The sequence below is a fragment of the Populus alba genome, chromosome 14 (genome assembly GCF_005239225.2).
Source record: "Populus alba chromosome 14, ASM523922v2, whole genome shotgun sequence".
Lineage (NCBI taxonomy): Eukaryota > Viridiplantae > Streptophyta > Magnoliopsida > Malpighiales > Salicaceae > Populus > Populus alba.
Genome location: NC_133297.1, coordinates 8,315,711 through 8,328,505, shown reverse-complemented (window position 1 = coordinate 8,328,505; position 12,795 = coordinate 8,315,711).

Sequence of the window (12,795 nt, the reverse complement as noted above, 5' to 3'; positions counted from 1 at the left end):
TCCTTCAATTAATGAGCGTGCCAATATCATAGTTGAAATTAAAAATAACAACTTATGAATTAGTGCTCCGAATATCCACTTTAAAAATGTCGTTTAGTCCTCTACCATTAGTAATTGGGAAAAGCATAGATAAACTCAATTTTAAGAAATAAATGAAAAATGAGTCCTATCGTGTTTTTCCAAGATTGATAAAATTTAATTTTCAAAATTTTCTTTTAAACAATTCTATATTTTGAATTATATTCTTATAGGGTCTCTTCAATACATTTAAAACTTGTCATTTACCTTTTTTTTTCTTTAGAGAAAACCCTACAACAAATTATGTGATTTCTTCGTTAAGAAAATATTTTAAGGCTTTTTATACAGAAATAAATTTTAAAAACATCTGTTGAAGAAAATAAAGAACTCGTATATCATAGTTTGATAAAAACTTAAAATGTGATAAAACTTATTTTCAATTTTACAATCACATAAAAGGCCTATCTATGCACTCATTTTCTAGGAAGCGATATTCACACTCTCGAAAAGTTTAACAATAACACTCCAAATGGCCCGATTTTGTTTTAATTGAAGAACATACTCTTAAAGGCAGTTCTCTCTCGCTCTCTCTTCTCTAAAAAAATTATTTTACCTGCAAAAGCTTCTCCCAGATTTATATAAGACATTTATATTACCTACAAAATCTTTAGAGAAATCGAGCTCAAAATATTATTACCCTGAGTCACACATCTCATCCACGTATATACCTCGAAAATTATCCCCCCCCCCAGCCATTTTCGCTCACTTCCATGCTAGAAATATAGAATTCACTAATCAACAAGAACTTCAAATCCATGGACAAATATCAAGCACTTATATTTCATTTAATATATATAAACCTATTCTACAACAACACTACACAAAGAACAGATTAGGTTTATGAAGAAGGCGAGAAAGAGATATTGCATGAATTAAAGTGCAGCAAAATAATTAAAAAAATATCTAAGTGATCAATAAAATTAGAAAATAATAAAACTATAGGTGTGTGGCTAAATCATTGAAGATTGCCAATAACACATCCCTCATTTTTCCTTGTTAATCACAAACGAACTAAAGGTTGTCATAGAGCACAAAAATTTGGTTTTAATTCAAGGGTTTTTTTCCTTTTCTTCTTCTTGATTTATTTCTAACAAAGGTTTTCAATGGTTTAGAAGGACATGATAAGGGAAAAAAAAGTTTGAGGAGGGTTAGATGTAAAGAAGAAGTAATGCCAAACTATAAATATTGGACTAAAAGGTCAATTGGAAAGTAATAACACTTTAAAAATATCCTCGTATTTGTATCAGGTATGTGTCAGATTTGGACATTTTCATTGGACATAATCTAATTAATACGTATCAAATACGTTGGGATGTGAAAAAATAAAAAAAATAAATTTAAATTTGAATATGTAGAAGGCACGGTCATGAGACGTGGCAGACATGATTAGGATTTGTTAAGGAATAATTTGTGTTTAAAGAAAAAACGTGGTTCAAATATTATTAAAAAAAATTACAAGTTAAAATACCTGAGTATATAACTAATTAGAACTTTAATTTAATATTTTTTAACTAATATTTTTTCAATAAAAATAAATGATCATATTTTATAAAAAAATATTTTAAATCAAAATAAGAATATAATAATTATTTTTTTATTTTTTATTAAAAAAATATGATATTACTATTTCTTAACTGTCATTTATTCTTAAAATTATTTTTATAGTATATATGAAATATTTAAATCCGTTTTATTGACGAAGAAGGCCATTACCGACGCACTATAATGAACAAAAGTACTGTTTCTTGAGTACCTCAACCAGTTATGCACCTAGTTACTTCGTTTCACATGTGGTTGTGTGTGTCTTAATATACGTGGAGTACACAGCTCAGTTCATCAATATTGTAATTATACACAAACAGATCGTAAGGAATAGTTACCAAGACTTTCGAGGATATATCATGAGTTAACATCAAAGTCCTTGGGGGGAAGGGTGGGGGGTGGCCGGGGGGTGCTCCTTTTAGAGCTAAAGATAAAGCCTACGAAAAAACCCTACTGGGGACCTCCTTCCCCTCTCTTTCATCATTTATTCAGATGAAAGTTCCTCATGCTCGCCCATTTAGACATGGTTGATTATTTTGCTGAATGCTAGCGTGATTTTGCTCACTCTAATATATGCTAATAGTGTTTAGGGGCTGCAATTAATTGCAGATTTTCAATTTGCAACTGTTATATATGTGTACAGAATAGGCCGGTAGCTGTTCAAAAAAATATCTAGCTAGGGTTGGGCCACTCCTAACTAGCTGGAGATCCAGCCACAAGAACACACACCCTCGCACTATGATCCAGTTGGCGGTTATCTTGTTTCATAATTCTTGCGCTGGCTTTTTGTCCCCTTCTCTCTTAACTCTTCCACTGATCAAGAACGCAAGTACCGCCCCTTGGTTCTGTGATCTGATTTTTGACCATGAGCTAGCTAGTTGCCGTGTAAAATACCAGAGAGACTGGCTATATATTCAACCTGGTGAGATACAAGCAAGAGCACGGTGCGAGGAACACCTGAGATGCTTGAATTATGGCTGAAGAAGAAGAGGGCCGGGAGTTAGCTAACCAGATGGTAAACTAAATTTTGATCTTTCTTCACCAAAGCTCCTCGAGACAATGGGATCGATGATGGTGTTCATTTTTAAAAATAAAAAAGAGAACACAATATTATATAAGTAACCATAGCATATAGAAACACCAAGGATGGGTCTCCATCAAGTAGTGGCATCCCTTTCGCGAGGATGATAATGGTAACAACTGGCATGCATGCCCCAGAGTCTAGGACTAAGTAGAATAGGGTGATAGACAAATTTCATGAGGGCTATGCTACTTGAGGGTTAAATAATGGTATAGTAATGGGGAGAGACTATTGAGTGGACCCATGTGTAAGGGGAGGGGGACACACGCAGATCAACCAGGTAGCTTGGAAAGGAACTTGAATGGGGGCGACGATACCCAAATAATTCCTTTTGAAAAATATTATGGGCACGGAACAAGTGGGGGCTACAAGAAGTAGTAGGATTAGCAGCAGCAGCTTGTATACGTGTGTGTGTTACAGTCCAGAGCCAGAGCTCATTAGCCACCGCTAGCCTCTTCTTCTTCCACAACCCCACACTAGCAGTCTACTGTCCCACCTCTGCCCCTGTGAGAAACCGTTGAGCCTCTCTGGTTGTTAAATCGCTTTCTCTCTTCATTAGATGACACAGAGCCCGTGGCTAGATTAGCTAGCCTTTCATTTATTCATGTTTGTGGTGTCTCTTTTTAGTTCTCTCCCCTTTTTCCACCATACGTGTAAATGCTCACAGACTCTAACCTTATCGATCCGCCTACAGGTAATTAACCACAGAATTGCATGCCTTCCTTTAGCTGCTGCTTCAAGTGCCATCGCTTTAAAAATATATATATATAGCTTCCAAACTTGCTGACAATAAGTAAAGAATCAAAAATATAGTCCAGGCAATTCCTGCTCGCTGCTCGGTAGATCAATATTAATGGCAATTTTAAACAATAGTACTTCTGTAGGTCATTTCCTATAACATTTTTTATTAGGAAAATATAATTCTTGATATTTTTTATTTTCATAATTGAGGCACAAGACCCAAATTAACAAATTAAATGAATATAAGATTTTAATTATAGGTCGATGAGCACAATATATATTTTAAAAATTGTTTTTTTATAAGAGGTTTCAAATTCGAACATATTCCACTTAAAAAAGACATCAATGCTTAATAAATGTTTATAAACTTGCTCGTCTGTGTGCGTTTGATGGTAAAGTTGCGGGTTCTTTTCATTCTTTTATTATTCCATTAATGAAACCTTCCCCAGCTGCTTTTGTGATGGGAGCCGCCAGACAAATAAGAATACGAACAGAATTCCATAATATATACTCACGAAAAAGTCTCATAATTCAACAGCCTAAAAATTATGGCTAAGGATTCCCTTCTCCTTTTTTTTCTTCATCCTATCAGCCACTAGCTAGGCAGCTATCATTTTAATAAATTTTCTTTCTTCTACTGACTTAATATCAGCACTCTTCTTCTTCTTCTTTTCATCACCTTTTCAGTAAGCAAATTAATTAATAAATGCTAGTAACCAAGAAAAAAAAATAAAAAATAAAAAGAGTAGTAGGTATTAGCACTATATATAGGATTTCCTTTGATTAGTTCCTTTGTTTTGCCCTTTTGTTTTACACCTCAAAAGCAGCCTGGCTAAGGCTAGTTAGCTAGCTACCACACTCGTCCACCCCCGGTTTTGGGTTTCTAGCATAGGTTTTATCCCCATCCGATACTGTTGAGTTCCAACTTCCAAGTGTGCGCAAATGAGATTTTATTATAGATAACTGACAATTTACAAAAAGATGTGCCTAGCACTATTTACATCTTCAAACTTGAGAACAAGATTTTTTCACATTCTCCTATGTATGGGTATTGACTGCACTATCTCGGATATTAAAACGGAGTTTGGATTATAGTTAAATTGTGTTTTTAAAATATTTTGATTTTTTATGTTTTGAGATTGTTTTAATACGTTGATGTGAAAAATAAATTTTTAAAATAAAATAATATTATTTTAATATATTAATTTACAAATAAAAAAATACTTTGAAAAATAATATTTATCATACCTTTAAAATGAAAAGTAAAAATATATATTAATGATGTGCGACGACAAGAGAGAATAGAAGAAAAAAAAGGAGGAAAAGAGATGGGAAGAATGAGAAAAGGAACAAGAGAAGAGAAAGAGAAAAAAGAATGAGATCTGCCTTTCTTTAATTCATCAATAAGATGTCTCTTATGTAGAGAAGAATACATGTAAATAATAAGATTTATAAAACTAACAATTGAATTTACAGTTCTTTAAATAAAATGTTCAACAATTAAACCAATTTAATCACATAAATTTAAGCCTGATCTTTTGACAAAAAAGGGACAAATTAGATTATCATTTGTTAATTTTTATCATATATATATATATATATATATATATAAAAGTTTCATATCTCCATCAATTTTTTTATTTTAAAAAATAGTAATGAGATTCAAACGTGACATTTTTTTTTATCCAATTAATTTTTTTAATCATATGAACTAATATTTCGAGACCTTATTATAAAATACATGATTTTTTTGTTAAGTAAAATCTCAAAATATAATCTATATTATTTTAAAAAATAATATTTATCACACTTTTAAACAAGAACTAAAGATATATATTAATGATGTGGGACAAGAGAGAATAGAAGAAAGAAGAGGAGGAAAAAACAAAAAGGACGTGTGAAGAATGAGAAAAGGAACAGGCGAAAAGAAAGAGAAAGAATAATGAGATATGTCTTTTTTTAATTCATCAATAAGATTATTTTAATATTAACATCTAAAATACCAAGTATTTTAAACTTGAAATTTACATAGATCCATATTATCTTGTGCTTAATTTTTTATTAAATAAATAGGAATGATAAAGTTTGAACTCGTAAATCTTTGGTTATTAAAGCTCCAATATTATATTAAAAATTCATCTCAATCCAATAATTTAAATTATTAAATAAATTTTTACAATATGATTTATATTATTAATTAACAATATAATCTCATATTTTAATCAATTCCAACAAATTAGGCAGATTTAAATGTGCGCAGCGCACGAATTAACACTCAGTCAATCCCTTACAACTACAACTACATGCTCATTTATCTGTTTTAGAATTTTCTCCTAAAACTGTCCACCATACAAATGCAACATTTGAATCCTTGTGTTACTCCCCACAAATGTATATATATATAGGTGTAATTAATTAATTAGCGATGGAACTCGCAGAAAAAGATGCCCTCTTGCTAGCCTACCTCTCGTCATCATGTTTCTTTCGTACCAAAGTTATTGCAAACATATACTTCAATAAATAATGGTTTAGTTTATTTGAAAAATGAGTTTATTTTTAATTTTATTAATTAGTTAGAGATTTAAATTATACAAAAGATCACCAGAAAAAAATTATAATATAGGTGGTACACTCAAAACTTGAAGGAAAAAAAAAACTCAATCACAATAGAATGAAAGGTGACCCTGAGACACTCTAACTATATATATATATATATATATATATATTGTTAGGAAAGAGGGAAAGTGCGGGATACACATACCTTGGGGGAAACTTTAATATTACTCCTTATCGATCGACAAGTAATATGAATGATTCCCATATTATTTCCATTAAACTAGTTTCATCTTTCACGCTACATGGCGGGTACAAGTTTAAATTAATTTAGTATATAATAAAAAAATATTAAGTTTTTTAATTAGAAAAAGCATGCATGCTGGTTTTTCAATCATAACATTTTATATTGGATGTTTTTTCTTTATCCAAGAATATATGAATTTTATTCTTATAAATACATTATGAAAAATTATTTATATAAAAATAAAAGAGTAAAAAATAAAGATAAATTACAAGAATTTCTTTGAAAGATGATCATTTTAAAAAAAAAACTAATTAAAAAAATATACAATCAAAATTAAAAAGAAAATAGAAGAGAGGGTGCTATTTAAGATCTATGTGTTTTATTTGCAATTTATTTATCAAAATATTTATTTTTTGGACCAAAAAATTAGGAGAATCATAAAAAAAAAAAAAATAATACATTATAATTTTTTTGGAACTTTTTTCAATGTAATTATATCGTAATAGAAAGATTTGCAGCGAAAAAAAAAAATAAACAAAATTAAAAAGAAAAGAAAAAAAAATAATGAAAAGCAAAAAAAAAATTAAGATTATTTCAATTAAAAAATACTTTTAAAAAAATCATCCATCCTACCATGAAACACACACTTGACCGTCAATATAGCTCACTGTTTTGGTCATAGTTTGTAGATTCGATCCGGTCTAAGATCCGTATTCCGGGTTTTGACCGTATCACTTGGGTCAATTAATTTTTTTTAAATCAAAACAATATTATTTTTGTTATAAAAAAATAAAAATCAACAAATTACAATCAAGTTTTTAATTAGATTTTACTGAATTAACCCGCACCAATTATGCTGGATTTCAGGTCGACCGACGGCTAGACAAGCATTTTTCTGCGTCATGGTAACTTGAAAGGGATTTAGAGGGGGATTTATTTATTTTCTCACTGAGAGGAAAGATATTGATTTGGTGTGGTGGTGCTGTAGGGCATATAGAAGCCAGGTAATGAAAGGGAGATTTAAGAACTAGCTAGGGCACTGAATGGACGGTCCCGACCACCTGATAATTGAGCTAGAGTCCGATTATATATGTGATGGAAGCATGATCCACATGCACTTTAAAAATTGGGTGGGGTCTTGGCTGGAGATACGGCAGAGCATGCACGATAGATGATGACACTTTTGAGAGGTTTAATATCCTGTCAACAATGCATGTGATCGATTCGGTTCACATGATATAAAGCCTGCATATAACCCAATGGACTTCCATGTCTAGTCTCCCTATGACTAAAAGACTTCAAATTCCTTTTCGATTCGTGGAGCAATTGAAAAGGGCATTTGGAAAATGAATATCTAGACGTCACCTCCTACATTTACAATATTCCCCTCTCCACTAGTGCTAATAGTCGTGGTGCGTGTAAGCTGACCCGGACACCCCGAGTTACAAAAAAAAAAAAAAAACCTTCTTAAGTGCAAAATATATATATATATATATATATATAGCAAATAAAACACGAGTTTTATAAATTAGTTGTTATAGTCAATAACAACATGGCCAAAGCGGAGAAAATAAAACTCTTGAAGAGTTCAAAAACTTACTCACTAAATAACAACTCTCTATCACAATCATATTTAAAAAGGCTCTCAATAAAAAAAGTTCTAACCATGCACTTCTCTCTATGAGCATGCATATAAAAAATCAAATTGCATGCAGTGAAAATAACATTAAATTCACCTTGCCAGTGTCATGTTAGCCTCTTTTTTTTTTTTCCTTTAATCCAAGTAATAGTATTGTAAGAGCCAAATTCCATGACCCATTGATTTGAAAAAACATAGTGCAATCAATACTTAAAAATAGTATTTTTTGAATTGCCAAGACCTGTTTCATTAAAGTCCATATTAACTATAAAACAAGAGAAAATAAAAAAAATATATATATTTCCATGGTTTCTTAGAACTCCATCAATTCTATAAGGTCCTGGATTATCATATGCAAACACGTCAACATTCTATTTAGTAAATTGAGGAGGTATCCAAGATGAATCACTTCTTATTTTTATATTATTAGTCTATATAAAAATTAGACTCCACAACTTATTGATTTGAAAAGACATAGCTACAATCAATACTTAAAAATAGTGTCTTTTGAATTATCAAGACCTTATCTTCATTAAAGTACATATTACCTATGTAAAACAAGGAGATAATATAAACAGATTTTTCTTTATAATCTCTTAGAACTCTACCCATTCATGAAAGTCCTAGATTGTCTTTTGCAGATGCATCAACATTCTATTTCAATAAACATGTAAGAGGAAGTATCCAAGATAAATCATTTCTTATTTTTATCTTATTAATCCACATAAAAAAATAATCTGACGAAAGTAGCAAATCTAACACAATATAGCAGAAACTTTTATCATTACATCATCCAAATTTTTTTTTTCTCATTAAAAATCAGATCATTTTAAGTATTTCAAAATAGACCAAGCTATACACACCACATATTATTTTATTTCATTTTTGCATAGATCCAACTACCATGCCATTCCAGAGACTGATGCAAAATCCATTGATGTCATGACCAATCTACCAACTGAAACCATAACTTTCAAACCATATCATAATACAATATAAAATATATTTCATATAGTTTCAGTCATCTTTTTTATAAAATAAACTAATTAAATCATTACCTTATAATATATGTCTTCGATATAAAAAGTCTTTTATAGACGGTGTAATTTAGTTTCTACTTTCTTGTTAACTTGCATACTTGTACAGGCAGAGGGAGAGGGAGCAAATTTCATTCTCTTCTTCTCTCAAGAACTCATAAATCAAGAATTGATTTGTGATTGACTAATTGTTATTATTTATTATTTGTACTTGACAACATCCATTCAGCTGTATATCAATGCCCATGAATTCTTAATTTCTAATTTGAGCCTAGAGAAGCAGAGTAAAGCCGTTTCGTTTTGAAATTTAGCAGACATCATATTGGTAAAATTATTTAGAGGCAAAGCAAACTCTTTCAAGAGATATGGGATTTCAAAGGAAAATTAGGGATTTGGATGTTACGAACCATTGATTTTAAGAGATCAGAGGTATTTGAGTTTCTTGCCCGTTTCATAAATAAATAAATAAATTCTTTTCGTGAGGAGATTTCACATGTAATTAGAAATTATGTTCGTTTGGATCTTTGAAGGAAAGAGGAAGAAGTGGATTGGCTACTGGCTAAGTTAAATAAGAACCGGCGGTTAGTGGCTTCTAGTTTGATCCAGTGTTTTGTAATAGATGAGTGAAATTAATCCAAAGGATAAAAAGTAATTCTGCATCAATATAGAATTTTTAAAATTCTGTATCACAGTAAAACCCTTATATGAAAAGTATAACTAGGTTTTACTCTTTTGATAGTATTTGGGAACACAGCGGTGCAAGCTGTTTTCTTTTAAAATTTAATTTTTAAAAAATAAATAATTATATTATATGTTTGTAGATCGTTTTGATGTATTAATATTAAAAATAATTTTTTAAAAAATAAAAAAAAAATATTATTTAATATATTTTTAAATAAAAAACACTTTAAACCATCACCGCTACCCCAATTTAAAACACACTCAAATGAAACTGTGGCGAACGTTAAAATCAGGGGGTATTCTTGTCATCAAAATTGAAAATCAGCGAGCAACTTTTGATGAGTGGATCTAGTTTTCATATTGTAATTTTAAGTTGAATTCAGAATGAAGTTCAAAAGGGTAATTTTCAGTGAAAAAATCATCATTGTTTTCAATAAATTAACAGTTTTTTAAAAAAAAAAATTATTGTAAAAAAAATTAGAAAAGAAAAAAAAGTAAAAATAAAATAAGAAAAATAGTTTTTTTTTTTCTTGCAACCAAACACACCTACATTCTAACAAGAAGTTTCAGTTTTTTTTTTCTTTCTGAATTTATTTGTTTTAGAAAATTGGAGTAATACTTTAAATTCTAAACACTCTCCAAGGGTTTGTTATCTGATATTGAAAACTATTTTCCTTTTTTATTTTTTATTTTCTAATTTTCTTTTTTAGTTTTTTCAATTAAAAAATTGGAAAACATGTTTATTTATTGATAATGAAGAAATTAATATTTTACATAAAAAATAAGATATACATCAAGATATCAAAAATTATCTTAGTTAATTTTATCTAAGATTTGAATCGTGAATTATATTGATAAAGTGAATGATAATATAAAGGATTAACCACCCGTGTTAAGATTTTATGAACACAACTATATTTATCAACTCCAGTACATAGTCTTACTGTACGTGGTGAGAGAAATAAGAGCTGAGCTTTAACGTTTTTTATCCCGATCAAAATTGGCATTATATTAACATAAACTAATTGATGAGGATATTTAAATTATGTCTTCTCTCTAACCACTGTTAATTAAATTAATAGTTTTTTTAAAAAAAATTATTCTTCAACATTAAATTTAATTATCTCAGTTTTATGATCCGAATCGCGGTTTATAGAGTTAACTTGATTTTTTTTAGTTGATTTTTTTTTATTTCATTCTTTAAAATTTAATTGATTCAAAATTAGGCTTCATAATTTTTTTCGGTTGCTTTCTATAAGGTTATCATAATCTCATTACCTAGATCACGAGTTCAGTATGTTAACTCAAGTCAGTTTTTTATCTTTTTTAATTGATTATTTTTTAATTTTATCCTTTAAAATTAGATTAATTAGGAATCGAGCTTTATAATTTATTTTAATTTTTTTTTCTATAAGGTTATTTCAGTCACGTAACCTAGTTTGCTAGTTTAATAAGTTAACCCAGGTTGACTAAAATTATTTATTTATTAGTTTTTTTAATTAGATCTTATTTTCAATTTCATCCTTTAAGATTGATTTGATTATGAATCACATTTCAATTTACTTTCTATGGAGTTATCCTGATCTCATTATTTGGATTGTAGATTTAGTTAGTTAACTTGGGTTGACCTGGATCAATCCATTATGTTTCTGATGTAGTCAGGCTTGTAATAATATGATTATGATTATCATATAAAGATCTGTCATAACTAGATGAGGATTTGCCCTACATATATTACGTGGAAGACCTATAAAATATATTTATGGATCATAATGACAAATCTAGGACCAAAAGAAAGTCTGGTCGTGCTAGACCAGAATAATGACTCAAAAGAGTCATAACTTTTGATTCGACTGTTGGATCTGTTTGAAATATTTACAAGAGTTTTCAGAAACTGTTTTCTCTATAATAGCCACTATATCAATGTGTGGACCGTTGGATCTTTAAATATTAAAAATCTCACTCAACTCTCAGTTTTGATAATTTTGTTATTTCCCATGTGTTTTTGGATTTCCTACTTTATTTCGAATCTTTTCCTGTCTTTGTTTTTTAACTGAGATAGAGTTTCTAACCTATTTAAGGTTCTGTAAACCTCCTAAAACAGTATACTTTATTGTTATTATTATAGAGAGGATATACCTACAAATTTGGAGTTTATATTTTCAGTCTTTTTGGCTTATCAAAATTCTATGTTCTTTGTTTGTTGTTGTATTTAGTTTCCACCTGCATCAGTTTCCATCTTAATATTAAAAAAAAATTTTATCTTAAAAGTTTTTATAATCAAATTATGTTTTTAAAGGGTCATTCAGATTATTTTTGGACCCGTCAAGTTAATCGGGTCACATCAAGTCAACTCCTATATAATTTAAATTATTTTTATGCTAAAAAAATGTTAGCAATAACTAGATATTCGATATTCTTTTACATTAAAAAAAAAAATCCTAATCTGACTTGTAACTTGGCTTGGAAGAATGATCCAAGTCTCATGCTATAAAAAGAGGAGAGATTACAGATGAAACTTGTTGAAGTCTTGCTTTCTACGCCTGCGAATTCCCATACAAACATGCTGGAACCCCGGATATCGGCCCATTGTTGTGTTCTATATTTTCTTATTTAGCCTATAACATAAGTGGCTGGGTTCTTGAAAATACAGATGGGCCGAGCTATGGTGATGTTATAGGGCTGCTAAAGCTGAAAAGGAGGCCCATCAATAATCCTAATTTTTGTCTCTCTCGATAAGAGACCTACCAGTGTGGGAAACAAAAAAGAAGAAGGTTTAAGAGCATTTGATTACCTTCATAAGATCATAATCTGGAACCACCATATCCTTAAATCAATTTTTTTTTTATGAAGAGAGTCTCGATCAATGTGCGAGGGATATCAATAAGTTGTTTTAGCTTTTCTTTCAAGACTGTCTGATTTAAAATACCACATGATAGTAATTCAGGAGCTTTTTTTTTATTTCTTCTTTATGAAACATCAACAAATATTGCAGTTTTTGCAAAAGTATTGTTGTTGTGTTCGTTATTACAATGATAAAACTATCTATTTTCAAGAGAAGACACCTCACTTGTATTTTCCCTCCTTGTTATTTGTGATAAGGTTGAAAAAGAAAACAAATAATAACAATATATTTGTTTATCATCCTAATATAAAATTTTCTCTAATAATTATCTCGTACAAAACCCTAAGTTAA